The 27600-nt window shown below is 45.7% G+C and overlaps 1 protein-coding gene across 1 annotated transcript in view; it reads right to left on the bottom strand.

Annotated features, from left to right (window-relative positions):
• DHRSX (dehydrogenase/reductase X-linked) overlaps window positions 1-27600 on the bottom strand; it is a 290229-nt gene that overhangs the window by 226510 nt on the left and 36119 nt on the right. The window lies entirely within an intron of this gene.

Genomic DNA, 27600 nt, shown 5'->3' with positions numbered 1-27600 from the left:
CGCTCGCTTCTGGGCATGTGCGCGCCGGGGCGGGGGCAGGGGAAGCGGCCCCGCAGCCCGGTGCCTCCAGAGGCGCCTTGGGCGCCGAGCGGGTGGGTGGGTGAGTGGCGGAGAAGCGCGGGTCAGACGGGGCCACCCGAGTCGGGGAGAGGTGCTGGCAGGGAGGCAGGAGCCAGCTGGCTGCGAAAGGGCTGTTTGTGTATTTGCTGAGGAGTCAGGCTGGAGAAGCGAGCAGCTGGAAAGTGACGGGATCCTGGGGGTGCCTCCCGAAAGGGAGCTTCGGTCCAGTGGGACCCCACAGCCATATGAAGGCGGCCAGGCCGGCTGCTCTTGTGTTATACAATGTGCGACAGATAGCTTTGACATCGAGGGCAATGAACCGTGCAAACAACATTGCTAAGGGTTGTGGGGAAGGATCCATCACAGGCAACTTTTACATTAAGATCGGATTTTTTTTAAAAAAGCATGTCCTAGGAGTTATATGAGGAAAAGTTTCATGACCAGTGTTACACAGGGAGTCAGACCAAGTGACCACAAGGGCCCCTTCTGTAATTTGACCTGGAGAAACTGAACAATGCTGCCCCCATCACCTTCTTAACCACTCACCTCCCCACTCTACCTCTTCTTTTTTGCCTCTGTTTGTGACCATGTGTTCCATCATGATCTATTATAATGTTGGAGTTTATTATCTTACACATCAGTCTCCTGCAGACAAGATTGTCAAGGACTTCCAAGATCATCTAGTCCATGCACACGGATTTTAGCAGCTGCACTTTAAAGAGATTAGAGATTTCCAGGGACCAGAGTATGGGAGCCCAGAGACAGGGAGGTTATAGTAATAAAGGCAGAAAATTAAGAGGATCTGGACAAGAAGTCTAACTGTGTGGACAGAAAGAGTCACATTGTAGAAGTATCTTGGAGAAAGAAGAGGCAAGAACTGAACACAGTCTGGATTTGTAGGATAAAGGACAGGGAAGCTTCAAAGATGATTCCCACATTATAGATTTCAGTTACAGAGACAACAGCAGTGTTAGCAGTGACAGAGGAAAGAGAATAGAGAACATTTGGGAGGAAAGAGCAGAGGTTAAATTTTTGCTCTGTTAAATTTAACATCCGTTCTACTCCCAGTCTCACCTAATGGAATTTCTGTAAATCATGTAAGCCTCAGGGCAACATCAGTGACTCACTAGCAGTAGTTGTCAGTATCTGAAATGGAGCTTCCTTTTAGTCAATTCAGTGATGCCATTTTTATATATAGTTTCTGTTACTGTGGAATCTACTGTAAATATCTACCTGGTAGAATAGATGGTCATAGCCTATTCTAAGCTGAACTAACGTGTCAAATCTGCTGTGTCATTATAAAGAGTTAACCAAGTTATTCCACTAGTCTCCAGCTCTGAGACACAAGTTGGTGACTTTTGCCTAATAAAACAAGCTTTGATCATTTCAGGCAAAATTTGTGGCATCTTGAACACCAGACACCCTTGAGTTATCTTTTTTTATTGCAGCAGCCTAAGTAGAAGTAAAATATACAGAGTAGGAGTAAAATATACAGATTTTAAATTTATTTTGCCTTCTAATTTGAATACCATTTAACTTTAAATCACTATTCACAAGTTTCTACCAAAGCAGACAACTAAATTTCATTTCAGCCATGTGACCAGAATATCTCAATATTTTATAGAAGTAAGCAGCAAGTTATCCTCAGCTTTTGATTTTAAATCTTCAGTTAATTTTACATGATTGTCACTTGAGACAGAATGGCAAAGCCTGCATTCTTATATGTCATAAGTTGAAGGAAGCAGCTAATCAGAAGTCTTAAATTATTAATAAATAATAACACTTAGCACAGATCTCAAGTGGCTATATAAATATAAATGTTATCTCCAGTTTGCATATCAAGAAATACAATGAGTTAAGATGATGATAATTTCAATAGAGGTAGTCTTTTACCAGTATATTTAACTAAGAATAAATTTTTCTCTCTTTTCTTGTTTTTTTTCTTTCAAGAATGAGATCTTCTGGTCATCATGGCTATTTCTCTGAAAACATCTGTTTCATGAGCATCCGTCAAAAAATAACACAATGTAAGGAATCATTAAGAAAGGGATAGATAATAAGACAGAAAAAATGTCATTATATAAATCAATGTTAAATCCTTGCATCTTAAATACTGCATTCAGTTCTGGTCTAGCCATCTCAAAAAGATATCTTGAAACTGGAAAGAAGTACAGAGAAAGTCAACAAAAATGATTAGAGATATGGAGCAGCCTCTATCTCAATGGAGATTTAAAAGGCTGAGATGGTTCGATTTTAAAAAAGGAGACAACTAAGGGCTTAGCTATACTTCTAGGGCTGCACCAGAGCAGATACAGTGCTTAGTAAAGATGCTACCTGCTCCTTTTGGTGTGGGTACCTCATCTCCCAAAGGTGTAACTGTGACAATAGGGGAAGCCCTTCCATCAATACAAGCAGTCCCCGGGTTACGTACAAGATAGGGACTGTAGGTTTGTTCTTAAGTTGAATCTGTATGTAAGTCAGAACTGGCGTCCAGATTCAGCCGCTGCTGAAACTGACCGCCAGTTCTGACTTACATACAGAATCAACTTAAGAACCCCAGGCGTCCCCAAGTCAGCTGCTGCTGAAACTGATAAGCAGCTGATTCCAGGAAGCCCAGGGCAGAGCAACTCTGCCTGGGGCTTCCTGTAGTCAGCGCTGGTCAGTTTCAGCAGAAGCTGACTTGGGGACGCCTGGGGCAGAGCAGCTGGGGTGCTGCTGGGTTGCTCCAGTAGCGCCGCTCCTCGGTGCTACTGGACCAACCCAGCAGCACCCCATCTGCACTACCCCAGGCGTCCTGATTCAGCCGCTGCTGAAACTGACCAGCAGTGGCTGAATCAGGACCTGGGGCAGAGCAGCTGGGGTGCTGCCGGGTTGGTCCAGTAGTGCCCAGAGCGGCGCTGCAGGACCAATCGGCAGCGCCCCAGCTGCTCTGCCCCAGGGTCCAAAACAAAAGCCTGGTCTGCTGGGGGGGGGCACACTAGCTGCGCCCCCCCCCCCCCAGCAGACCAGGGACACGGGGAGCAGAGCCGCAGCGGCAGCGGGGTGCCGCGCCTCTGAGGCTTTGCTCTGGCAAAGTCTCAGAGGCGCAGGACCCGCCGCGGCTGCCACTTCAGTCCCGGTGCCTGTGGTCTGCTGGGGACCGTCCAGGGGCACCGGAGCAGGGGCACCGGAGCAGCTTACGAACGGGGCTTTCTCGCCCTGGAGCTCGCAGGTAGCAATCCGCCACCTCGACCTCCAGGGCGAGAAAGCCCCGTTCGTAAGTGCGGATCCGACGTAAGTCGGGGACTGCCTGTATAGCACTGTCTACACCAGGAGTAAGGTCAGTATAACTGCATCACTAAGGTGCAATACAGTTATATCAACATACATTTGTAGACTGGACCAGGGCTAAGGAGGAATATGTTAGAAGTCTATAAAATCATGAAGGGCATTGAGAAAGTGAATAAGGAAATATTATTTACCCCTATACATAATACAAAAAAGTCATCCAATGAAATTAATAGGCATCACATTTGAAACAAACATAAGGAAGTACTTCACATAAAATAGTCAACGTATGGAACTCTTTGCCACAGGATGTTGTAAAGGCCAAAAGGATAATTGGGTTAAAACGAATTAGATATGTTCATGGAGATTAAGGACATCAGACTTCCAGAAGCTGAGACTGGACAATGGGGGAGGGACCACTCAATATGTAGTGGATTACAGATCAGTATGGTTTACAGCTGGAAAATTAGATGAAATGATAATTTAAAACAGAAAAAATAAACACCTGAAAAATCATGATATCAAGGGGATTAACAACTTGAGCTGAGCAAAATAATTGTTGGTGGCTGAACAAAAAAGTCTGCAAAAAAAAAAATTTCAAGTTGACCTAAAACAGAATTTTTATTATTTTTCTGCTAATATGAAAAAGTGAATACAGTTTTTTAAATTATTAAATGTATTTATTTATTCATTTTCTTTCATTTATTTTCAGGTGTTTATTGTCCTTTTTCTTTCTTTACATCAGTCTAACTAAATTTCTAAATTAAATGTCATTTTGAAATGAAAGGTAACAGTATTTTATTTTGAAAATGTTAAAACACATGGATTTTTTGTACAAAGTCCTATGATGTTAATATATTAATGTTCTAAATGTGCAGGTTAATGAGCCTTTGATGGTACAGATGGTGTGGTTAGGTCCTGTAATGGTGTCACTTGTATAGGTATGTGGACAGACTGACAATAGGGTTTGTTGCAGGGATGGATTCCTGGGTTAGTGTTTCATAGAATCATAGAACTGGACGGGACCTTGCGAGGTCATCGAGTCCAGTCCCCTGCCCTCATGACAGCACTAAGCACTGTCTAGATCATCCCTGATAGATGTCTATCCAACCTGCTCTTAAATATCTCCAGGGATGGAGATTCCACAACACCACTAGGCAATTTATTCCAGTGTTTAACCACCCTGACAGTTAAGAAGTTTTTCCTAGTGTCCAACCTAAAAAATATAAGACCATTACTTCTTGTCCTATCCTCAGAGTCCAAGGCGAACAATTTTTCTCCCTTCTTCTTGTAGATACTTGAAAACTGCTATCATGTCCCCCCTCAGTCTTCTCTTTTCCAAACTAAACAAGCCCAGTTCTTTCAGTCTTCCCTCATAGGTACACTGACCATATGTCCCGATTTTTCTGGGGCTGTCCCGAATTTAAATACTCTGTCCCGGTGCCTCATCAAGTAGTGAAAAGTCCTGGAAAGCCTCGCCGGACATTTCACTACTTGATGGGGACACTGACATGGTGCAGTAGCCTCCTCCCCCACACCTCCAGCAGGGCGTGTAGGGCAGCTGGGCCAGCTTCTCCGTCTCTCCCTACCTTCCCTCCCTCCATAGGACTGCTTCTGCTGCGCAGGGTCCTGGTCCGGCAGCACCACCTTCTCCTCCAGGCTGCCCAGGAGTCACATGCACTTGGGCTCAGCAGGTGCTGGGACTGGAGCAGGACCCCCTGTGGTGCTATTTTTAGAACTGAGGTCTGGGTCCCCGCAGGCAGCCCCAGCTCCAGCCACAGTCAAGCAGCAGCCACACCAGAATGCGCCTCATGCACCTGCTACTTGACTTCATCTGAAGCCAGGCAGTCTGTGCGGACAGGACCACGACACTAAAAATAGAATCATAGAATCCTAGGGCTGGAAGAGACCTCAGGAGATCATGGAGTCCAGCCCCCTGCCCAAAGCAGGACCAATCCCAAATAAATCATCCTAGCCAGGGCTTTGTCAGGCTGAGACTTAAAAACCTCTAGGGATGGAGATTTTACCACCTCCATAGGTAACCTGTTCCAGTGCCTCACCACCCTTCTAGTGAAATAGGTTTTTTTCTACTATCCAACCTAGACCTCCCGCACTGTAGCTTGAGATCATTGCTCCTTGTTCTGCCATCTGTCACTACTGAGAGCAGCCTCTCTCCATCCTCTTTGGAACCTCCCTTCAGGAAGTTGAAGGCTGCTATCAAATCCCCCCTCACTCTTCTCTTCTGCAAACTAAATAAGCCCAAATCCCTCAGCCTCTCCTTGTAGGTCATGTGCTCCAGCCCCCTAATCATTGGATCCTCTCCAATGCGTCCACATCCTTTCTGTAATGGAGGGCACAGAACTGGATGCAATACTCCACATGTGGCTTCACCAGCGCCAAATGAAGGGGAATGATCACTTCTCTAGATCTGCTGGCAATGCTCCTCCTAATGTACCCTAATATGTCATTAACCTTCTTGGCTACAAAGGCACACTGTTGATTCATATCCAGCTTCACATCCACTGTAATCCCCAGGTCCTTTTCCGCTCAACTGCTACTTAGCCATTCGGTCCCCAGCCTGTAACAATGCTTGGGACTCTTCCATCCCAAGTGCAGGACTCTACACTTGTTCTTGTTGAACCTCATCAGATTTCTTTTGGTCCAATACTCTAATCTGGCTAAGTCACTCTGGACCCTATCCCTGCCCTCCAGCATATCTACCTCTCTCCCTAGCTTAGTGTCATCTGCAAACATGCTGAGGGTGCAATCCATCCCCTCATCCAGATCATTAATAAAGATGATGAACAACACCAGCCCTAGAACCGATTCTTGGGCCAGAAACTGACTGCCAACCTGACATTAAGCCATTGATCACTATCTGTTGGGCCCGACAATCTAGCCAGCTTTCTATTCATCTTACAGTCCATTTATCCGATCCATACTTCCTTAACTTGCTGTCAAGAATATTGTGGGAGACGTTATCAAAAGCTTTGCAAAAGTCAAGGTATATCACATCCACTGACTTTCCCATATCCACAGAGCCAGTTACCTCATCTTAGAAGTTAATCAGATTGGTCTGGCATGACTTTCCCTTGGTGTATCCATGTTGACTATTCCTGATCACATTCCCCTCTTCCAAATGCTTCAAAATGGATTCTTTGAGGATCTCCTCCATGATTTTTCCGGGGACTGAGGTAAAGCTGACTGGTCTGTAGTTCCTTGGATTATCCTTCTTCCTTTTTTTTAAAGATGGGCACTACATTTGCCTTTTTCCAGTCATCTGGGATCTCTCCCGATCTCCACGAGTTTTCAAAGATAATGGCCAAAGTCTCTGCAATGATATTTGCCAACTCCCTCAGTACCCTCAGATGCATTAAATCCAGACCCAAGGATTTGTGTATGTCTAGCTTTTCTAAATAGTTCTTAACTTGTTCTTTCTCCACGGAGGGTTGCCCACCTCCTTCCCATACTGCATTACCTAGTGAGTAGTCTTGGAGCTGACCTTGTCTGTGAAGACAGAGGCAGAAAAAGTATTGAGTACTTCAGCTTTTCCCACATCATCTGTCATTAGTTTACCTTCCTGAACCAGTAAGTGCCTCTCACCCTCTCTGAACACCTTCTTATTGCTAACATGCCTGTAGAAACCTTTCTTGTTACACTAGCTGCAATTCCTATTGTGCTTTCACCTTCCTGATTACTCCCCTGCATTCTCAAGCAATATATTTATACTCCTCCCTAGTCATCTGTCCAAGTTTCCTCTTCTTGTAAGCTTCCTTTTTGTGTTTAAGATCACCAAGGATTTCCCCAGTAAGCCAATCTTGTCGCCTACCATATTTGCTTTTCTTATTGGACATCGAGATGGTTTCTTCCTGTGCCTTTAATAGCACCACAGGTCGCCTCCACTTCAGTCCCAGCAAGCAGTCCTGCCCCAGGAGCAGATGGGGCTGGGGCTATGGGGGCTTCTGGGGCCAGACCGCAGTCTCCAGCCCCACAAACTGCTTTCTGGAAGGCAGAAGGTGAGGGATAAGGCAGGGAGAGATCTAAGGGGGAGGTTAGGAGAGGAAGGGGCTTGTGCTGAGGGATTTGAGGGGCAAGGCAGGAGAAGAAAGGGGAATGCTCCAAAAGGCAGAGTGGAGGAGAGACAAATACCAGGGAGGGGGCCAAGAAGAGACAATAAAGGAAAAGGGCAGGGGAGGGAAGGTGTCAGTAGGGGTAGGAGAGGGGAGGTGACAGGCTGATGCTTGGAGAGAGAAGGGGAGGGACAATGGGGGCAAGAGAAAGGAAGAGGAGAGGGGAGGAGTGGATGCCTGGAGAAGAGGGGTTGAAAGGAGGGGTGGGCATGTGGAAGGCAGGAGATGGAGCAAGTCACATGTGAGGGTGCAGAGGAGTGTCTGGAGAACTGGGGTAAAGTGTGGGGAGGGGATGGGCACCAGGGAGAAAGAGGGCAGGGTCAGTCAGGGAAGGCACCAGGAGGATGCCGGGAGTAAGGGAAGGTGCAGGTGCCAGGGGATTGTGGGGGTGAAGCAGAAGGCCAGACATGGGGAGGGGAGAGATAGACACCAGAGGAGAGAGGCAGGGCAGGTGGGTAGAGTGAAGTGTTAGGAGAGGGGATGGAGAGGAGTAGCTACAGATGATCAGAGGGGTCTAGAGGAGGAGTGGACACAGGGGAAGAGAAGGGCTGGTGCAGGGGCAGGATGCAGATCCCCAAAGGACTGAGGGGAGTGAGAAGGGCAGAAGCCAGGACAGCAGAGGAGGGTGGGAGGCAGCAGGCACCAGGGGAGCAGATGGGGTGAGGGGAGGAGACATTGCAACAGAGGGAAAAGGGAGAGGTTTATAAAGTATGTATTAATAACTTGGGTGCCACAGTGGCACACATCCAAACAAGCACACATGAACTCAATAGTGGTGCACAAGATAAAATTCACTTTGCTCATGGAAGGAAAATCTTAGAAGGAACACTTCTCCCCCCAAGTTAATGCAATGCAAGTTGGGTTAATGCAATTGCAGGATAGTTGTATGGGGGGTTCTGTGGAGGTCAAACTCATTCCTACTGGTAGGGGGAGGGTGGGAGGCATTCTTGAGGGGTCACATGAAACCCTTTACTTCTAGTCTTGTGTCCATCTTTACCTCAGGAGTACTGCCTCGAGGGGTAAGACTTCTTGTGGCAGGGGGCGTGGCTAATGGGGGTCAGGGAATGTGGCTAATGGGTCCCTAGTTTTGGTTCAGAAAATATGGTCATCATACTCATAGGTCATGTTTTCTAGATCTTTAATCATTTTTGTTGCTCTTCTCTGAACCTTCTCCAATTTCTCCACATTTTTCTTGAAATGTGGTGCCCAGAACTGGACACATTACTCCAATTGGGGTCTAATCAGCACAGAATAGAGCAGAAGAATGACTTCTCGTGTCTTGCTCATAACAGTCCTGTTAATGCATCCCAGAATCATGTTTACTTCTTTTGCAAGTGTCACACTGTTGACTCATATTCAGTTTGTGGTTCACCATGACCTCTAAATCCTTTTCAGCAGTACTCCTTCCTAGACAATCAGTTCCCATTCTGTTTGTGTGAAACTGATTGTTCTTTCCTAACTGGAGTACTTTGCATTTGTCTTTATTAAACTTCATCCTGCTTACCTCAGACCACTTCTCTAGTTTGTCCAAATTATTTTGAATTTTGAACCTATCCTCCAAAGCACTTGTAACTCCTCCCAGTTTGGTATCATCTGCAAACTTAATAATCGTACTCTCTATGCCATCATCTAAATAGTTAATGAAGATATTGAACAGAACCAGTCCCAAAACAGAGCCCTGCGAAACCCCACTTGTTATGACCGTCTAGCATGATTGTGAACCATTAATAACTACTCTCTGAGAATGGTTATCCAACCAGTTATGCACCAACCTTATAGTAGCCCCATCTAGGTTGTTTTTCCCTATTTCATTGATAAGAAGGTCATATGAGACCGTGTCAAATGCTTTACTAAAGTCTAGGTATACCATGTCCGCCACTTCTCCCTTATCCACAAGGCTTGATATCCTACCAAAGAAAGCTATCAGATCGGTTTTTGTTCTGGGGTTTGGAGTTGATGGTATTTGTTTCAGTTTGGGAGCTGTCTGAAAGTGAGGACTGGCCTGCCTCCCAAGGTCTGTGAAAGTAAGGGATAGGCAAGAAAAACTTCAAAAGGAGGCTGCAAAGAGGAAGCTGAGCTGGAATTCATATGCAAATTTGACACTGTGGGAGCCTGAAGAGAAACATGCAATGTTCTCTCACATTACAATAGGCAATTTCCCCTTCAGGTACTCTCACCTTCTCATCACTGTTGGAGGTGAGCCACAGCCACCCTGATTTAATTGGAACTGATGTTACACTCCCAGCCCTTTATGCCCACCTTGCTTTCCATTCAAGCATCTGAGGAAGTGAGTTGTAGCTACCTAAAACTTATGCCCTAATAAATGTGTTAGTCTTTAAGTTGTCACTGTACTCCTTGTTGTTATAAGGCAAATGAAATTCTGTGTTGCTTAATTCAAAGTCATGTAAATTGGAGGGAAAAATTTAAACTACTCATATGCTTTACAGAGTTCTATATTAACTATAAAAATTCAGTGTCACTATAGACCAGAGGTGGCCAACCCGTCACAAACAAAGAGCCAAAATACAGCACAAAGGGTCAAGGGAAAAAAGTTGTTGAGCACAAAAAATAGCCCCAGCTGCCATTTGGTTGATCAAAAAACAAACAAACAAACCACTGCAGCTGCCCTTTGAAGGCAGCCATTTTGAAGTCTGCAAGCGCCACTACGACAGCGGCTCTGTCTCTTTCAGACAGAAACACGCTGCCCCTTTAAGAGCTGCGGGTGCAGGTGTGGGAGCCGCAATTTTTTCTTTGAAGAGCCACATGCGGCTTGTGAACTGCAGGTTGGCCACCCTTGCTATAGATAGCTCTGTGAAGATTCCTGCCAATTATGTGCAGCCGTGGTCATAAAAAGTTAACATATGGAATGTGATGGTAAAAAATACAAAGACTATTACAATGCCTTTATATAAATCAGTGGCATATTACCCTCATGAGTAATAATGTCATCCCTTATCCCAGGACAGGTTTAGAGAAAAGTCAAGAGCTAATCAATAACTGTTAGGGTACGTCTACACTGTACGTTTATTTCAGAATAAGCACGTCTACACGGTAAATGCCCATCGAAATAGCACTGAGCTATTTCAAAATAGTGCGTCCACACTCATTGGATGCTGTATCACTTTTATGGCCACTTAGAAGCACTTCAGGCAGGGCATCAGGCAGCAGTCACTTCCCATAGCTTCTGCCTGAGGCTCATGCTTAAAGGGACCCCCCCATGCAGTCATGCCTCAGGCTCCTCTAGTTTGCCTACCTTCTTGAGCTTTTTCACTGTGTGCTCTGGTTGCCCTTGTGGACACCACAACATTCCTGCCATGGAGCCAGAGCTGCCTCCGAGTTGTCGACGGCTCTTACATCACATGCTGTACCTCATGCTGAGTTTCTGCAGGCTTCCCTCATGGCTCTGAGGAGGAGAACCCCCAGCTCATGCAGCTCAACCCCACCCGCCCTGCCCTGTGCACTGTGCACCGCTGCTTCTGGCAACTGGACACTAGTTTGACTGGTGGGAATGGCTCATCATGGAGTGGTGGGATGACTAGTAGTGGCTCCAGAATTTCTGCATGTGGAAGGCCACCTTCATGGAGCTGTGTGAGTGGTTCGCCCCTGTCCTCATGCGAAGGGACATCCACATGCAACCTGCCATCCCCCTCCAGAAGTGGGTCACTATCTGGAAGCTTGCCACAGCACTCAACTACCGCTCTGGGAGGAACCAGTCCGGCATGGGGAGATCGACCACTGGGGCTGTGATCATGCAGGTATGACTCTCATGCTATTGTCCCTGGGGGGCAGTGAACTGCTGGAATGGGGTACCCTAGAGAAGGGGGGTGCTGATGGTGGGGGTGGAAGCTCCCTCCCCGGGAGGTTTTTCAATCCTACCCTCACAAAGCCATGCCAGGGGATGGGGTGAGTCGGGGTTTCTCCTGGTGTGTGCAGGGGTTGATTCTCTTTGTCATCAACCTGGGCAACACGGATCCCATTGTCACCAGCTTCCCCAACTGTGGGGGAGAGGGGCTATTGATGGCACTCATATCCCCATTTGGGACCCTGACCACCAGGCATCCAAATACATCAACCGCAAGGGGTACTTTTCAATGGTCCTGCAGGTCCTCATGGACCACTACGGCCAGTTCATGGGCATCAATGTTGGGTGGTCAGGGAAGACACACATCTGCAGGTTCAGGAACTCCAGCCTATTCCAGAAGCTGCACGCCAGTACTTTTTCCCCCAAACGCACCATCAGGGTCGAGGATGTGGACAATCCAATGTGCATTGTAGGGGACACAGCCTGCCTTTTGCTCACTTGGCTGATGAAGTTCTACACCGGACACTTGGACCAAAGCTAGTCCCACTTCAATGGCAGGCTCAGCAGGGCCCGCATTGTAGCGAAGGGCACCTTTGGTTTTCTGAAAGGGAGCTTCCGTTGCCTCCTCACCTGGCTGGACCTCGGTGACCAGACATCTCCCAAGTGGTGGCTGCGTGCTGTATCCTCCACAACCTTTGTGAACATAAGGGCGAGACATTCCTGCCAGGGTGGGGGGCAGAGGATGAGCGGCTTGCAAGGACCTTTGAGCGGTTGTGCACGGCTGCCATCCGGCAGGCCAATCGGGGCTGTACACATCTGGGAGGCCTTGAGGGAGAGTTTCACCAGGGCCATCTGTGAGACTCTCCTCTAAGCCTCCCTACAAGGGGCCTCTGCAGTGTGCCCTTCCCTGCACCCTCCCCTGCAGACAATAAACCACACTCTTTGTTTTGAAAGAATGAATTGGCTTTATTTAATTGGGATAAATGGAACTGGGTAGGGAATGCAGAAATAACCTGGCCGGGGGGAAGGGGGAGGAGGAGTAGAGTCTCAGGGATGAGGTTATAACTGGCACCTGCCTTGAATGGTCTCACCGCCTCTTGTGCGGGGCCCTTAGTGACCATGGGAGGGAACTAGGGGATTGTGGGACTAAGGGGAGAAGGCGGGGGAGCAGGAGCAGCAGCAGGAGTAGCCACCAAGCAGTTGAGTGCAGCAGTGAAAGCCCCGCATATGGTCCAGTCCTGCTGCTGCACCTCCTTCCAGGTGTTTCGGTGCAGCTCCAGGCCTGCTTCTAGTCTGCGGTCATGCCAGTCCAAGGAGTGCTGCAAGGCATGCAGGCAGGTGATGTGCTCCCACTGCAGTTCTTCCAGGGCTCGCCTTCACCTGCAGATCATGCAGGGTTGGAAAGCTCGTGTGGGAGATATGGTTCGCCCCCCACATGCAGCTGGTCCAGCTGTGGAGAACAAAGAGAAAGGCAGTCATCCCAGGAAACACTGTGCATGAAGCCCAGCACTTATCTTTGAGCCGACACTGAAAGGTTTTGGGTCAGACGAAGGTGATGTGCTTCCAGCAAAGCCACCAGAGGCCCGGACAGCAGGCCCTTTTCTGCAGGGACACACATGTCCCAGGGAGGAGCCTCACTACCCTCATACCCCAAGGACAAGCAGGCTTGGGAATGTGCCAGGCATGCCAGGAGCCTGTGGGCCGGGGGTGGCCCTGGGGCAGCTTGGTTTCCTTCTGTGCCATGCACACACCGGGTCCAGCAGTGGTGGTGTCTCACACAGAGGGAGGACTTGTATTCCTGGCCACTGTGTGGGAGAGAGGGGGAGTGTGTGAGCAGCAGACGTCACTTGCCAAGAAGGGTGCTCCTGGGATCCCCTCCAGTTCCTTCCCCTCCCAGTGGGCTCCCTGGTAGGAGGTCGGTGTCACTGTACTGCCTCTGGGAGCAGATGCTGCTCTGAGTGTGCAAGCCTTCCTGAGTCCCGTGTGTGTGTGTGTGTGTGTCCATGTCTCCAGCCTCCTTATAGTGGTGGCTTGTGGTGGGAGGGTGTGGAGGGTGACCCACCCTGGTGTCAGGAGTAAGGCAGGCCTCTTCAGACACCCTGTGAGCAGGAGCTCAAGGGTCCTCCGTTGCAGCCTCCTGAGACTGGCGCTCCACGTGCACCCACATGCACAGGCTGCTGCACAATCCCCAGTAGCTCCTTGCCACCTCCACCCATGTGCGTCTAGGGAAAGTAATGGCACTCACCTGATGGGCCTTCCCCAGCTTCGAATGAAGCCTGGGAGACATCCTAGGAGGGGGTACCGACTTCAGGGCAAGCATGACCTGGATGGTGGGCATTGAGATGGTGCTGGTCTTGTTCGGCTCTTCCTCCTCCTTCTCCTCTTTCTCCACACCAGCTCTGTCCCCTGGGAGGACAACAATGGGCATCTCCAGCCGGAAGTCCACAATGAGCAGGGGGAAGGGACCGACACCCCCCCTTAGGATGTTACTGGTCATAGTAAGGGCAGGTCTGTGGTGCCGCCCCGGAGTGGAAGCTGCGCTCTCTGGCCTTGGCATAGGCCTGCCTGAGCTCCTTGATCTTCATGCACACCTTCTCCTAGGTGCACATGTGGCCCTTGTGGCCCAGGCTGTCAGCCATCCAGGCACAGACATCCATATTCCTGTGCCTGGTATGGAGATCCTGGAGATTTGCCTCCTCTCCCCAGACCTCAGTGAGGTCCAAGATCTCCGCACCAGATGAGGAAGGCGCCTTTCTCTTTCGCTACTGGGCAGGGTCCTGGTAGCTTGCTGCCTGCTTGACTGCAGCTGTGGAGGGCTCAGATGGAGCACAGGGTGGTGTTCATGGCAGGAGGGACAGCTGTGATGGTTGCTGTCATGTGGCGCAGGGCTGTCAGGACCTGCATTTTGCCACAAGCCCTTTCCCCTATGGCTGCAGCTTTAAGGGCTACATGGGGAGAACTATAGAGTTCTGATGAGTATGGACAGAGTGGCCAGCAGGGCACCTGTGGGAAGCCCTGGAGGCCACTTATTTTGAAATAACCACAGCTGTCCTGTCTACACATGCCCTATTCCGAAATAACTATTTTGGAATAGACATTATTCCTCGTAAAATGAGGGTTACAGAATTCGAAACAAGATGCCTGTTATATTGCATTTTTTTTCAAAATAATGGGCTTGCTGTGTAAATGCTCACTTAGTTATTTTGAAATAACACTGCTGTGTAGATGTACCCTTAGAGAACAAGATAATATCTAATGTGGTTTGACACCGCAAAAAATCCCCAGATTCCTTCAGACTTCATTTTGTGTTCCTAGCTTCCCTATCAAATAATGAGCAGTCACTTCATCAACTGAAAGCTGTCAGTTACTTACCATTGGATGTTGTAAGTCACATGAACAGAGCTGAGACTAAAATGGTATATGGCCATGAATCATTTCTGGGTTTAGCATATCCAGTAGTCTGTAAGTTACTACATAAGGTATGCCCAAGAAGCAGGTTAGCTCAGGAACATAGGCAGTAAAGTTGGATGAAGTAATCATGGCTCTGAGGTAAAAACAGTAGCAAGCATGTGCAGAATGAGGGAATTCTTGAAATGAGTGTGTGCAATACAAGGGTAGGGAGAGGTCCAAAAGCTCCATATTGGACTAGTTTGGGACTGCTTTGTCTGATAGTAATGAGCATGTGCAGTAAGCTGGAATGGAGTAATGTTTGAGAGAAAGCATGCTCAGTAGAGCTTTAATAGTATAAACTGTAGACAGCATGCCGTTTTCAGTTAGCAGGCAGTGAGAAGAACTGATGGTGACAGAGGGAATTCCAAGAGGACAGAAGAAGCATCCAGCTGCGGAAGAGGTCTGACCAACCTGATAGCTGAAGAAACAACAGTAACAGCAGCAGCAGACCTGAAGAAGCAGCACCAGTGATGAAAGGGAGTGATAGAGAGAGAAATAGGGGGAGTCCTGTCACTCAAGTAAAGTCAATGGACAGACTAAGTAAGCCTATCCATTATTATTTAATTGTAATATTAATATAGAATAGTGCAGTATAGTATTAGTATGTATATGTGCATTATGTGCATGTGTGTTAATATTAATTGTAATTTATTTATGTGAATCTTGGAGTAAAATTTAAGAGCTGTTAGCAATCTCATTTAGACTGGCTATCTGTGATAAAGCGTACCTGCTTAAAATTGTTTAAACTCCACTCCTCCCAGTGCACCAGGCTCATGGCCCAGGGCAACCCCTCTACCCATAGACTCTGCCCCACCTCCTCTCCACTCCAAGCCCTACCCTTGCTCCCCCCTTTGGCCAACGCCCCCTCCCCTGAGCAACACAAGCCAGAGGATTACCAGGGGGAATGCAGAAGGGCCACCACCACCCCCCAGCACTCACTGCAGCAGCCATCTGCTTAGCTCCACCTCCCATCACACTCTGCTCCACTTCTCCATGGCGGCGGGAAGTGAAGTGCCCTGGCCCTGGGTGCTCTGCTTCCTGCTACCACAGTGAAACGAAGCACAGCAGTTGGGAGGGGGGTGGCAGGGAGGAGAGGAGGAGTCTGCTGGGTTGCTCTGGCTCCTGCTGCCACAGTGAGTGCAGGAGAGGGTGCACCCCGTGCCAAGTAATCCCTTGGGCTGCCCTGGGCCCGTTGATAGGACAGTTGAGGCAGCCACCGCAGTGGCCCCAAAGCTCAGGGCCAGGGGTGGCCTCCCCAAACCATTAACTGACAAGACTGCACTGGCTGTAAGATTTTGTGGTTTGAATGTTTTTAACTTGCAATAAAGGATTTCTACCTGATTCATGTTTTTAGATTGTTATATTAGGGATTATTAATAAAACAATACTTTGTTTTTTGGGAAAAATACTACTTTTGTCAGTTATTCTATCGGAAGGTTATATCTGTGTCTTTCAAGTGATTCCTTAACTACTCTGGAGACCCGTACCTCAGGAAACAACTGATTAAGAAGGCAACAGGCATGTTATTCTAGGGTCCCCAAAGCCTATATTTTGAGATAACCAGATGACAGATTATCACACAACTGCTTACTGGAGTGTCCTCATACCTTTCTCTGAAGTATACAGTACTTGCTACATGCGAGACACGATACTAAAATAGATAGATCTTGGGTCGGATCCAAACTAGCAGTTCCCATGTTCCATGCTTTAATCTACAGTTGCACACACACATTGAAATATTTTTTTTACAATTTGTCAAACTATATAGTTTGGATTAGCCCTTAGATAAAACTGAAACAATTAGATTGACTTGGAAATACTTGAATCTCTGATTATAAGCTCAAGTCATACCAAAGTGCTGACCCAAAACACATGGCTAAGAATTGGTCAAACATATTTCATGTAGGTATTTTGCTTTTTCTCATACCACAGAGTGTTAGGCTACCTCCAGTCTACATCCCTCTGTCAGCAAAGGGATGCAAATAAAGCACTTTGAAAGTGCAAATGAACCCAAGATTTAAATATCCCGGGCTTCATTTGCATACTCACGTTCCGGCGCTGTGCCGATAATGCACCATTTCGAAAGTGAAAGTGCTGTGTAGCCGACAGCAGGGAGCTTTTTTGACAGATCCTGTACTCCTCATTTTTTGTGGAGTGCCCATCTACAAAAAGGGAAATAAGAAAAATCCAGGAAACTACAGACCACTTAGTTTAACTTCTGTGCCAGGGAAGATAATGGAGCAAGTAATTAAGGAAATCATCTGCAAACACTTGAAAGGTGGTAAGGTGATAGGGAACAGCCAGCATGGATTTGTAATGAAGAAATCATGTCAAACCAATCTGATAGCTTTCTTTGATAGAATAACAAGTCTTGTGGATAAGAGAGAAGCAGTAGATGTGGTATACCTACACTTTAGTCAGGCATTTGATATGGTCTCGCATGATATTCTTATCAATAACTAGGCAAATACAACTTAGATGGGGCTACTATAAGGTGTGTGCATAACTGGCTGGATAACCGTACTCAGAGAGTAGTTATTAATGGTTCTCAATCTTGCTGGAAAGATTTAACAAGGGGGGTATCCGCAGGGGTCTGTTTTGGGTCCAGCTCTCTTCAATATCTTCATCAACGATTTAGGGTATGTCTACACTACAAAGTTAATTTGAACTAACGGATGTTAGTTCGAATTAACTTTGATAGGCGCTACACAAGCGCTCCGCTAGTTCGAACTTAATTCGAACTAGCGGAGCGCTTAGTTCGAACTAGGTAAACCTCATTCTACGAGGACTAAGCCTAGTTCGAACTTACTGTCCGCTGCCCGCGTGCTCCGTGGCTTTGATCTGCTTTGCTCCCCGTCCCCCTGGTCTACAGACCAGGGGGACGGGGAGCAAAGCCGCGGAACACGCGGGCAGTGGACAGCCCAGACGCGTCTGGGCTGTCCGCTGCCCGCGTGCTCCGCGGCTTTGCTCTGCTTTGCTCCCCGTCTCCCTGGTCTGCAGACCAGGGGAACGGGGAGCAAAGCCGCGGAGCATGCGGGCAGCTGCTCTGCCCCAGGCATCCCCAAGTCAGCCGCTGCTGAAACTGACCAGTGGCTGACTACAGGAAGCCCCTGCCCCGGGCTTCCTGGAATCAGCCGCTGATCAGTTTCAGCAGCAGCTGACTTGGGGGATGCCTGGGGTTCTTAAGTTGAATCTGTATGTAAGTCAGAACTGGCGTCCAGATTCAGCCGCTGTTGAAACTGATCAGTTTCAGTAGCGGCTGAATCTGGACGCCAGTTCCGACTTACATACAGATTCAACTTAAGAACAAACCTACAGTCCCTATCTTGTACGTAACCCGGGGACTGCCTGTATTGTGTCCAGTTCTGGGTACCACATTTCAAGAAAGATGTGGAGAAATTGGAGAGGGTCCAGAAAAGAGTAACAAGAATGATTAAAGGTCTAGAGAACATGACCTATGAAGGAAGGCTGAAAGAATTGGGTTTGTTTAGTTTGGAAAAGAGAAGATTGAGGGGGGACATGATAGTGATTTTCAGATATCTAAAAGGGTGTCATGAGGAAGAGGGAGAAAACTTGTTCATCTTGGCCTCTGAGGATAGAACAAGAAGCAATGGGCTTAAACTGCAGCATGGGAGGTTTAGTTTGGACTCTAGGAAAAAGTTCCTAACTGTCAGGGTGGGTAAGCACTGGAATAAATTGCCCAGGGAGGTTGTGGAATCTCCATCTGTGGATATATTTAAGAGTAGGTTAGATAAATGTCTATCAGGGATGCTCTAGACAGTACTTGGTCCTGCCATGAGGGCAGGGGACTGGACTCGATGACCTCTCGAGGTCACTTCCAGTCCTAATGTTCTATGATTCTATGATTCATTTGCACTTTCCAATTGCTTTATTTGCATCCCTCTGCCGTCAGAGGGATGCAGTCTGGAGGTAGCCTTACAGAGGAAAATCATGTCTATTTGGATATTAAATTGAAGAAAGTCAGAGGCAGTGAGATCTGAACTCGGAACTTAATTAAACTTTTTTTTGCTTGTGGAAGTAACAATACAGTAAGGACATGTCTACATTACAGAGAAGATCGAACCTCCAGAGATTGATATAGCGTATGATTCAGTGTGTCTAATATAGACCCCTAACTTGAATGCTAAGGGCAGTCCCCACTGGCATCCGATAGTCCTTGATCTGTGAAGTAAGGGAAGCCGATGGGAGCATGTGTTCCTGTTGGCTTCCCACAGACTGGATGGGGATTTAAGGTATGTCGACTCCAGCTACACAGTTAACATAGTTGGAGTTACATATCTTAGCTTGACCTTCCCCTCTAGTGTAGACCAGGCCTAATAGACAAGGCGGTGATGAAAGAGACAAGATTTTGGCTTACACAGAGCTCTTCTTGTTCTGGGAAAGGTACTCAAGAGTGTCATGCCTAAATAAAAGGTGAAATGGATTTGTTAGCATAAATAGTTAACACAGTCTGAGGGACCCTTCAAGGGGATGTGAACTGTTAACACCTCTGTTGGACTAGGACAAAAATAAGGGGGGGGATGAGAGCATTACAGATTGTTGTAATAAGACAATTCCAGCATCTTTACTAAGACCTCAATTTTCAGAATCTAGCAACATCATGAATTTAAGCTCCCAGAGTCATTTTTTGAAAGTGTTGCACAAGTTTCCTTTGAGGATGAGGTCTGAGAAGTCAGCGAGGGAGTGATCATTCTGTGGGATATGTTCACCTGAAGGTATTATGGTGTTCTTGTCTTTTATAATTTTTTGTGATGGTTCTTTTGAGAGCATAATGATTGCATGGTTTCATCCACATCGTTATTGTAGCATTCAGCACACTAGATGATGGACACCACCTGTTGTGATAGGCATGTGTCAGAATCGTGGATATTGAAATACATGCTGAACTGGGAGTGTTGATCATTGTAGTAGTGGCAATACATTCTCAGGTTTTGCAACTGTTGTTCTGGCAGGATCTGATGCTGCTTTGATCGGGTTGTTCTGGTCTGTGGTCTATTTCTGAAGATGAGCTTGGAGAGATTAGGGTTTGTTTGAAGGCCAAGAAGAGGGGATTCAGAAAAGATTTATTTCAGGATGGGGTTCCCTATGGATTGTAATTGCTTAATGATACTCTATATAGATTCCAATCTAGACTTGTTGGTGACAACTGGAAAGCTTGTCTCTTTCACTAACAGAAACTGGTGCAATAAAAGACATTACCAATACAAAAAAATAGCACCTTATTGCTCTGATATTCTGAATCCAACACAGCCACAACAATATTGCAAGATACAGTAATAGAGATACAAGAAAAAGAGATACGTGTTTTTAGAGAGGAGCACTGACAGTATGACACACACCCTATTGAACCCTTTCATCACGAGCCTCAAATACAGGAAACGAATGAGCAGCATAAAGAAATTTAACAGGTTTTTCCACTTTAGTCTCCATATACTGTAGTCAAAATTTTACCTTCACTGTGTACATTTGTTTTGGACCTTGTTCTTTTTTTCGTTAAAATTAGTTATGTTGTACAATGGTGACTTATGTTACGTCTACACAGAAACATTATTTCGAAATAACTAGTGTTATTTCAAAATAATGTAGTCTGCGTCTACACAGCAGGCACTTATTTTGAAATAATGTTGAGTTACAGGAGGACTTCTTACTCCAACTCCTGTACCCTCATTGTATGAGGAGTAAGGGAAGTTGGAGGACCAGTGCTCTATTTCAAAATAAGTGCTGTGTAGATGCTCCCAATTTCAATTCCAAAATAAGCTATGCAATTGACGTAGCTCAATTTGTGTAGCTTATTTCCAGTTAAGCCCTGCTGTGTAGATGTACCCTTACTATTTTGGTTCTAGATAAATCTGCTTTAAAGCGTACTCAGACAATGGAGAAAGCATCTTCTGTTTTGGATTTGTGCGATAGTGTTCTGCAGTCTGCAGTTGTAAAGGGGCTTATCTGGAAACAACACCTTTTTTTCCAAAATAGCAAACAGTGAATCATTACAGGATTGCTCATTTGCAACTCTCTAGGCAAAATGACCTACTTTTAAAAAAATGTAATTTTACTTAGAGTTATTGATTAATGTGGACTAAGGCCTGTTTCAATATGAAAAATATTTGTTATAAAACAGACAGGACTTTTAATATTGAAAAATCTTTATTCACATGTAGTGCCTGTGCTTAGTTTTTATACTATTTTAATATGACATGTCAATGCTTAAAAATACTCAGCAATGCTAAGAAATATGTTTATTGTGTAATTAACCTTACTGTCTCCTATTCAGCTGCTTGAGTGTTGACATCAAATTAAATGTGACTTTGATATTGATGTACACAGCTCTGAAACCAAGGAATTGGTACAGTAGCTTTAATTTACATTTTCTGCCTAGACCACTTGAGCCTGGGCCTGGCTATGTCAGTTGCTATTTACTTCCTATTAGGTGTTGAGTGCCCTCCATTCGCACTACAGCCAGTAGGAATTGAGGATATTATGAGCAGATCAGTTTTACACACTCCCATTACATATTGTACAAACTACTATTTTGAGATTTAAAACAAATGAGCTTTCATTCTTACCACGTCTCTAGGCAGTGGGATGCAATCATGACATTGGATCAGAGTTAAACTTTTGTCTTTTAATAAACAGAAAGCAGTATTCCAGGTTGAATACTTAATAACCAATTTCATCACTGCGCCTTTGAAAAAAATAAAGACAAATATCACACACTTTAACTTGGGTTCAAAAGTCTTTTAAGATCTTAGAGAATCTTGTTCTAATAATAGTCCTGGTTTACTGCCACTTTTCTCCAGTGTTTGCAGCCATTCTTTTTGCATCTATCCAGTGAACTGAATATTCTCCAGTTTATTTGTATTGCAAATATTTGAAAGGTCAAACTACGTTTTCTGAACATTTCTTGGTTCCTCACAATCAGGTGCCAGAGGGAAGACATTCATGGTCTGAGTCTTGCTGAAGCTTATTTGCTGTTGTTTTTAAGGCTATTTAACAGTGTGATCACATTATGTTTTTTCTTTATACTGACAGAAGTAACATGACGAATGATAAAACCAGTGTTCAGAGAGACCTACTTCTCCCTGAGGCCAGGAAACAAGCTACAGATTCTCAGATTTCTTTCCTTTCCACTGTCGTTTCATGTGGTTTTGGCTGGCTGGCCTCCTCTCTCTCAGTTGGCTAAGGGTTTTACACTAAATTGTTTTAATCCAGACATTCTTATTCTATTCATTCATCCTTCAGTTTTATGTTTTTGCTCAGTTGTTTTGCATTTTGTTTATTAATGGAAAGATATAGAAGGCCCCAAATCCAAATCACTAGCTATGTAATCCAAAACATAATCATTCATTAAAGTGATGGGACCTCAAGTTAAGACTTAATTCAAAATTCAATGATAGATAATCTTCTTAGAGAACTGGCAGCCAGATACAATCAGGAGAATGGGGAATCAATTGCTTGTATTCTGATGGAGAGAAACAGGGCTCAGGGCAGTCTGAAGGAAAGGAAGATGAGAATGGCAGAAATGGAGAAAAAGCTGACTGTCCTGGGTCAAAGAGAAGTGACAACAAAGAGACAGTCACAAACATTAAAAAGGCTTCCAAAAATGTTGAAACTTACTAGAAATGAGCCACCAAATTTTATAAGGCCTGTCCATCACTACATCAACATAATTTGCACCAGTTACTATGAGATACTGTAGTAAAGCAGTGAACTGGTGGCTGGGATAAATCTGGAACCAAAGATGAAGGCACTAAAATACATATAATAGACCATGATTGTACTAGAAAGATGCTACAAGAAGGGACAGAGTAAAGCACTACTGAAAAATTATCTGGTCCTGATTTTCACTTCCTCCATCCATGTGTTTTGGGCAGGAATGGAGAAGAGACAAAAGGAAAGTTTAAGCTAGCTATCTTTGGGCAGCCAAGGACCTACCTACCTTTTTTTTTTTTTTTAATAACAGTCTCAGAGCTGCTCTAACTTATGGTCTACCTACGGCTTCCAGAAGGAAAAGTAGCAATAGTGCTGTGCTCTGGCTTTGCCCCCATCATACCTTATGCCAGGGAAGGAAGCAGCATATTTGTAGTGCCCTTATACTGGCTTGTCAGCAGCTAGGGAGATCCCCGGCAGAGGAAGTATTTTGAAGAGGCCAATTCAGCCCCCTTTAATCCTCTTTGCACTATTAGGGTATGTTTAGACTGCACCCCTCTGCTGGCAGAGGGATGTAGATTAGGCTGAGCAAAATTGCTAATGAAGCGGGGATTTAAATATCTTGCACTTCATTAGCATAACAATGGCCGTCACTTTTTTCCGGCACGGAGCTTTGTTGGAGAAAAGTGGCAGTCTAGAGGCTGATCTATCGCTAAAGAAAGCCTTTTCCGATAGATCCCTTACGCCTCGTAAAACGAGGTATACAGGTTCTATCGGAAAAGGCTTTCTTTAGAAATTTCTTTAGGCTTTCTTTCTCTATTTTTAAGCTAATGAAACGTGGTATATTTAAATCCCCGCTTCATTAGCAATTTCACCCAGCCTAATCTGCATCCCTCTGTCGGCAGAGGGGTGCAGTCCAGACATACCGTCAGTGCTGAGCAGCAGGACAACTTATTATCAGTTCCCCCAAGTTTCTGATCTTAATTAACAATATCCAAGTCACTCATTCGGCAGTCTTCTCCTGCCCAAGCCTCTCCATCTCCAGCATTTGTCACAAGCCAGTTTTATGCCATCTGCACCTCTTCCTTGTTTCTCAATATTTATACTGTGCTTGATTCTGGTCTTGTCTCCTTGTGCTTATTCAATACTTCTCTTTACCTATCATTATGGCTTCATCTCTCATATGTAGCAGCTTTGAGCGAGTGTTTGCACCCTTCCCTGATTTGTTCTGCCTTTGCTCCAAAGCACTCCAGAATGCTTGTCACATTCAAGCTTCGGAGCAATTTGACAGCATTCCAAGTAGCTAGGATAGTCTGGGCATGGGTCTGATGGACAGAGGTCAAAAGCTCCATATTAATACTAACTCTAATTTGCAGGTGGAGAAAGAGTAAAGGTGCAAAATAAGGATGGATGAGAAAATGTTTCCTTCATCCTAGACTCATACAGAAATGTGGGGTCACCATTCCTAATCACTGTAGTTTCACTACACCACTGATTAAAATTAATGTATAGTGTTCAGTTAAGGAGGCCTGCTGGTCAATTCAAGCATTGTGCTCTGGTCCTTTGTTATCTTCAAATTGTATTATGAGCCAGAAGAAGCAGCTGGTTTAGTGCTGCTTCAGATCTTAGGTACTGTTCTGAAGCTCCAGCATCCACCAACAACATTTAGATCTCAAAAATATAAATGTGGCAGAATCCTTTGACATCTATTACTAAATCTATAATCCAAATATATACTGCAATACCATATCCGTGTAACTTAATTTTACACTATATATTTTAGAAATGTGCATCTGTCTTCCATCTGTCTGTGATTCACTTTGTTCAAGAACTCCTCCTAAACTGTAAGAGGTAGGACCATCCAATTTGGCATGCAGCTTTCTCTTATCATAACTTAAAGCAAAGTCAGGCTTTGGTTGTGCCAGGATAATGTGATGTGTGTGGAATTCGATTGTTTCTCATAAAATGGAAGGGAGTGTCTGGTAAGAGGGAGTTATACTGCAGAATGACCACAGGGGGGCAGCAAGGATCCAGACTTGAGTGCAGGAGCAGCTATAACCCCACTGGGCCAGCAGGAGTGGAGAAAGGGACAGCTATCTACTATGTATTTCAGAGAGTCTGTGTGTCTCTGTCCCCCAGTTGAGGGATATGCGCTCCTCCCCTAGCTGTGCCAGCTGCAGTGGCCATGGACAGGCACTTCTCACCTAGCCGAAGCTGGTATGGTGAGAGAAGGCGGGGGTAGCCCTTTCTCCCCAGGGCAGTCTACATACTGAACCCCTCATCCCCAGCCCCACCCCAGAGCAACTTGTGCTGCCCCATTGCATGACTTTTAGATCGGCTTTTTATTTCCTTCAATCCAGTGTAGATTAGTTAATATATTTGGAGGGTGCTAATTAACTCTCTGGTAAATGCCATGGTTATCAGCATTTACATCACATTCCTGTCAGTACAAGATCTGCGCTGGGGAAGCTAGTGATCCAACTAGTGGACCAAATCCTGGGCACATGTCACCTAAGGCATGTTTGTGCATATGCTAAAATGAAGTGTTGCAGGTAGTTTGCATTGTATATCTGACACAAGAATATGTATGCTAATTAGCTTATATTTAAAGCCTACTGTATAATGTTTGTTACCATGGAAAACAAACAAAGTTGGGATAGATATAGCTAAATAGTGGCTGGCATAAATAATGTTTCATATATTTTGTATTCCAAAATTTGCCTTAATTCTAGGAAAATTTAATACAGGCTAGGAATACGCTGAAAGGTTTAGTATTAAGTAAATCAGACATTCTTAAACTGTGATCCATGGACTTCTGGTTTCCTTTTTAGTCCCTTCAAAGAGCTCACTAGGCACATAGTATCACAGGTTGGACCTTCCTGGTCTGGTACCCTCAGGACCTGACCAGTCTCAAATGATAGAATTTGCTGGACCAGGGGAGGTCCCCTGCTGCCGGCTTTCTAGTCTGTCACTGGCTCTGCTTTCAGTTCTGGCTGGTCACCCTGCTAATGGCCCCAGCCGGGCTGCCTGCCGATGGTCCCAATTTGGTGAGCTGCTGGGCAGCCCTGGTCCAGTTCCTCTGCCAGGCTGCCGTCCCCCACTCCCTCTTCACTCCCCCGCCCACTAGACCCCCCACTAGACTCCCCCCCACCCCTCTTCCCCAGTACACTGTCATGGCCCTGGATCCGGATCCCCTACTGGGCTGTCACACAGCCCCAGCTTTAACTCCAGCTCTCCAGTGTGCATGGCTCCAGCCCCCTGCCAGCTTGCTGCGTAGCCTTGGCTTCCCAGTTCATGCAGCTCCCTTACCAGGCTGCCACATGTCCCTGTCTCCCCTGCTGAGCTGCTACTAACCCCAGGCCTGGCTCCCCTGCTGGACCCCGGCTCATGCAGCCCCTGTTCCCATTCCGAGCTGCTACTAGCCCCACCAAGCTCCCAAGGGATCCCAGCAGCCAGCTCTCCTGCTGCCTGACTCCTGGCCTCCAGGGCTCTCTGGCCCAGGAACACTCGTGGTTCTGCCGGATCACAGATGTTGCTGGACCAGACAATCCTGGTTTAGGGAGGTGTAACCTATATCTTGCCTCCTTGTTTTCATCTACTAAATCACCTTACAAGAAAGATACACTATAATAAGTATATTCCTAATATTATTTTTCTTGGAAAGAATCTGTTAGCTCTCACTTGGTAGCATGTGTATACTCTTTCCTGCTATCCAGGTAATAGAGGGTGAGGCCAGTCCTGTGATGATTGATAACAGCATGAACAGTATTCCAGATGGAGCCTAACAAGTGCTTTATTTAATATTGCAAAATGGCTTGGATAATATCTGCCATCTGATTAGTAGGAAAAGGCTCTGAACCCATGTTATTTTCTATCCACCCCTTGGGACTACATAGCCTCGTCACACATTACATCATTAGATCACTATCACTAAACATATTTTTCAGTATTTTTTCTACACACTTTTGAATTTCAGATTTATTTATTTTGCCACTTGAGGGGAAGAGAGGTTTTATAATTAATTCCTGATACATTTTAAATGTAAGGGTTGTTGTCAGCCCAGACCTTTCCCCTTTAATTATCTTCCGCTGTTACTTGGAATTTTCAGAGCAGTAGGAGTTTTGTAATAACTTGTTTTGATTTATGGTTATAAAGATTTATTCCTGCTGGGGGAAGGAAACTTGCTGATTATTTTGGTCTTATTTCTGTTGAGTCACTCCACCAGCTGATAATATGCATCTCGATCAATTTTTCTTAAAAAAAAAAAACAACTTAAAAAAAATTAAACATAACATTTGATAAGTACAATGTAGCACACTCCAGGAACTGCATTGTCAGTGAAAAGGCATAGATCTCCTGTGTGTTGAGGCACTCAGTTGAGCTTTTCCTGCAGCACACCCAAAGTACAAGCAGTCCCCGGGTTACATGGATCCGACTTACATCGGATCCATACTTACAAACGGGGTGAGGCAACCCCGTAGTAGCTGCTTCCCCCCAGCAGACTAGGGAGACGTGAAGCTAGCGCCCCCCCAGCAGACCAGGGAGACGCGGAGCGGCTTTTCTCAGCAGACACCTCAGCTTGAGAATAAAGGACTGAGGGAAGTGAGGTGTGGGAGAATAAAACTGAGCTCTGGAGAAATGTTTGGCTAGAGTTTCCCCTACAATATGTACCAGTTCCGACTTACATACAAATTCAACTTAAGAACAAACCTACAGTCCCTATCTTGTACGTAACCCGGGGACTGCCTGTACGACTACTCCTGTGTATTGAGAGGCAAATGCATAGTCTTGTATTCTTGATCACAAAATATCGCTTCTTTATTTTGTATTCTATCCCCTGCTATTGCAACCTACTATCTTGTTTGCCTTTTTATTGCTGCTGTGCACTCAGTTGATGGTTTCAATGACTTTCCCTTAATAGCCTTCAACTCCTTTTCCTGATCAGTGTACTGTATGATAGTACCACTTAGTACATATCTCCTCGCTTAGTCTGGTGTGCTCCCAGACTATTTTCCATTTGTATACACACTGATGTGTGTTTTCCATAGCAACTCCAGTCTAGCCAAATCTTTTTTTTATTTCTTTTGTTGCTTTGTTCCTTATTGAGAGTGAAAGTCACTCCTTAGACTGAGGGTCAGTACTAAAGGTCTAAGTGGGACTATTGTGTATACAGGCCTTTTACACATAGTCTTTATATAAGCTGGTTATACATCAGTAGAACAC

This window comes from Pelodiscus sinensis, chromosome 1, assembly GCF_049634645.1.
Source record: "Pelodiscus sinensis isolate JC-2024 chromosome 1, ASM4963464v1, whole genome shotgun sequence".
In the NCBI taxonomy this organism is placed as follows: Eukaryota; Metazoa; Chordata; order Testudines; family Trionychidae; genus Pelodiscus; species Pelodiscus sinensis.
Note: the sequence above shows the minus strand (reverse complement) of the source record. Positions and strands in the feature narration are given on the sequence as shown.